Here is a 3,912-nt window from a genome sequence, read left to right on the forward strand (position 1 = left end):
TTAGTTAGCTGGGCTTGCTGGCACCTTAATCCCAGGTAGTCAGGAGGCTGAGAATGGAGGATCAGTTGAATACAGGAATTCCATCCAGGCTGCTGTGAACCAGGATCATGCCACTGCACACCAGCCTTGGCAACAGAGCTAGATACTATCTCTAAAAAATAAGTGAAAGTAAAGAGTATCTTTACTCCTTATATGTATTCGTATAATTTCTTCTAAGGGACATTGGCTACTCATAATTTCTATAGCTTCTTGAGTAAATTTTGGTAGTTTATATTTTCCAGAAAATCATTTCTTTCATCTACAATTTCAAATTTATTAACAGAGTTGTGCATAGTATTCACATGTGATTAAAAAATTTAAATTTGGAATTGTGAGATGGCACTTCAATGCCCCAGGAGGGGTAGCTTCAATGATGGAGGGGCCGCAGGCTGCAGGGAACCTGGGTCCCTGATCACTTTGTGGGGTAGGGCTGCCGAACCGGCCCCACCCCAGACTGCCTGCCTCCTGCCCACCTCCAGATGCTACCATGAGAAATAGGCTTCTATCTCGTTAAAGACACTGTTGAAGACTCAGCACACAGAAAGTGCTCAATAAATAGCAGCTAGTCCCAGGGAACTACACATCACCAGGCATACCCCCAGGAGGGTGGGGCACATGACAGAGTGAAGGAAAACAGCACAGGACAGACACAGGAGGGTCCATCTGTCTGACAAGTATGCAGGGGTATGACCCGGGCAAGAAGTCAAGTTCAGGGAAGTTCTGTTCTGTAGCAGCTCTTCGCAGGGCAGGCGAGTGCACACGAAAGGCAGTTCCAAAGGAATTTCCTTCCTCACCTATCAGTTCTGCTTTTTTGGATGGGCAGGAAGCACTTCTTTGAGAAGACCCAGGGCCCTGGTTAGAAATACTTGTTTCTGGACCCAGCAGGGAGTAAATTTTGCTGCCCACTGTCTTTACCATCGCGTTGTTTTTATTAAATGGATTTCTGTATTGAGAAGCAGTAGAGCTGAACAGTTACAGTCAAGTGCTCTGGAGTTCAATGGACCTGGATTTGAATCTCAGCTCCACTGCAAATATCAGAGATCCTGGGAGGTGACAGCCTCTCCGAGCTCAGTCTTCACTTCTGTAGAATGGGGATAATAATGACGCCTTTAAAGGCTGGTGCAAGGACGGAAGATGACATAGGTCAAGTGAAAACATTTGTTTGCTGCAAATTTGACAGTTAAAAAAGCATAGGACGCAGCATGGGGACAGCCAACAGATGGCAGTAGTAACCCTTGGTATTGGCATATTACCACTGTAATCTATTTATTTATTTAGAGACAGTGTCTCACTGTATCACTCAGGCTGGAGTGAAGTGGCATGGAGACAGCCAACAGATGGCAGTAGTAACCCATGGTATTGGCATATTAGTGCTGTAATTTATTTATTTAGAGACCGGGGGTCTCGCTGTGTCACCCAGGCTGGAGTGCAGTGGCATGACCATAGTTCACTGCAGCCTCGACCTCGCCAGCTCAAACAATCCTACCCCCTCAGCCTCCCCAATAGCTGGGACTACAGGTGCATGCCACCATGCTGAACAACATAGTGAGACCCGGACTCAAAAACGATACATAAATAAAATAATAGGCCAGGCGCGGTTGTTCACACCTGTAATCCCAGCACTTTGGGAGGCTGAGGTGGGTGGATCACGAGGTCAAGAGATCAAGACCATCCTGGTAATGTAGTGAAACCCCATCTCTACTAAAAATATAAAAATTAGCCGGGCATGGTGGCACACGCCTGTAGTCCTGGCTACTCTGGAGGCTGAGGCAGGAGAATTGCTTGAACCCGCGAGACGGAGGTTGCAGTGAGCCGAGATCGTGCCACTGCACTCTAGCCTGGTGACAGAGCAAGACTCCATCTTAAATAATAAGAATAATAATATAATAAAATAAACTGTTTCGTTGAGACACTTGTGTCCTCTGAAATATACTTGTCACTGTTCTTTGCTTGCATTGGAACCCCATAGTGCATGGCCAGACCCAATTCAATATGCACATGCTGTCTGCTGCCCCCATGGAAGGTTCTGGGTCATCCCCTGGATCTAGGGCCCTTGTGGCTGAGACACAGTTATCAAGCAGGTGGCATGGCCACCCTGCCCCCAGTGCTTCTCTTGTGCCTTGGAACAGAGGAGCTGGCAAGAGGAATTAAGAGAGTCCATGCAAGTCTCCCAAGGACCCCAAATTTTTGGTGCTACCCACATAGCCCCCCGACTTAACCTACCTCTTCAGTGCTGCCTCGTTGGCCCCATTCTGCCTCTTTAGCTGCGCTGGCTGGAGTTTCTTCAGTGTTTACTTGGGGAAGTGGTTTACCTCAATGCTTTGAAGCAACAGAATCTCCTTGTCCAGGAATCATAAGAGGAAGTCCAACGTGTAGGAGATAGCAGTGGCTGCTCTGATTATATAGCTGGTGCCTGAGATTTGCCCAGCTGGCTGTATCCTTCATTGTCCCTAAAGCTCCAAAATGGACTGTTGTAGCCCCATGAGGGCCACAGTTGGAAGAACGCAGGCTCCAACACTAGCTACTGCCTGACATTTTGGGGAGGCTCCCATAGTTCCGCATGGGTGCTGCCTGCTTGCCTGGGGGATCTTGGATTTTTTTTGTTGTTTCTTGTTTTTGAGACAGAGTTTTGCTCTTGTTACCCAGGCTGGAGTGCAATGGCGCAATCTCAGCTCACTGCAACCTCTGCCTCCTGGGGTCAAGTGATTCTCCTGTCTCTGCCTCCTGAGTAGCTGGGACTACAGGCACCCACCAATGCGCCTGGCTAATTTTTATATTTTTAGTAGAGGCGGGGTTTCCCCACATTGGCCACACTGGTGTCGAAGTCCTGACCTCAGGTGATCCACCTGCCTCGGACTCCCAAAGTGCTGGGATTATAGGCATGAGCCACTGTGCCTGGCTGGCTGGGTGCTCTTGTAACCACGCAATGGGTTCTCCTTGCCAGCTGCCCAGATGGAGTCGGTTAATCAATACAGGGAATTGCAATAGAGAAACGGCTTAATTCACACAAAGTTGGCTGAATGGGAAACCGGAGTTTTACTACTCAGATCAGTCGCCCTGAAAATTCAGAGGCTGGGGTTTGTTAAGGATAATTTGGCAGCTATGGGGGCCATGGAGTGAGGAGTGCTGATTGGTTGGGCCTGAGATGAAATCACAGGTTGTCTAGTCGGTTCTTGTTGTCTTCCCTTCCTGGGTGGGATTGAAGAACTGGTTTAGCCAGATTACTGGTCTGGGTGGCGCCAGCTGGTGCATCACAATGCAGGGTCTGAAAAATACCTCCAGCACTAATCTTAGATGTTAAGATAGTGATGTTATCCCTAGGAGCAAATGGAGAAGTTTGGAATCTTACAGCCTCTGGCTGCATGACTCCAAAACCATAATTTCTAATCTTGTGGCTAATTTGTCAGTCTTACAAAGGCAAGCTGGTCCCCAGGCAAGAAGGGGGTTTGTTTTGGGAAAAGGCTGTAACTATAAACTAAATTCCTCCCAAAATTAGTTCAGCCTACACCCAGAAATGAACAAGAGCAGCTTGGAAACTAGAAGCAAGATGGAGGCTGGCCACGGTGGCTCACGCCTGTAATCCCAGCACTTTGGGAGGCTGAGGCGGTCGGATCACCAGAGGTCAGGAGTTCAAGACTAGCCTGGCCAATATGGTGAACCCCCATCTCTACTAAAAATACAAAAAGTAGCCAGGCATGGTAGCACACGCCTGTAATCCCAGCTACTCAGGAGGCCGAGACAGGAGAATCCCTTGAACCCAGGAGGCAGAGGTTGCAGTGAGCCGAGATCACACCACTGCACTCCAGGCTAGGTGACAGAGTGAGATTCCATCTAAAAAAAAAGGCGCTGGGTGCGGTTGCTCACACCTATAAT

This window comes from Mandrillus leucophaeus, unplaced genomic scaffold (assembly GCF_000951045.1).
Source record: "Mandrillus leucophaeus isolate KB7577 unplaced genomic scaffold, Mleu.le_1.0 Scaffold240, whole genome shotgun sequence".
Taxonomy (NCBI): domain Eukaryota; kingdom Metazoa; phylum Chordata; class Mammalia; order Primates; family Cercopithecidae; genus Mandrillus; species Mandrillus leucophaeus.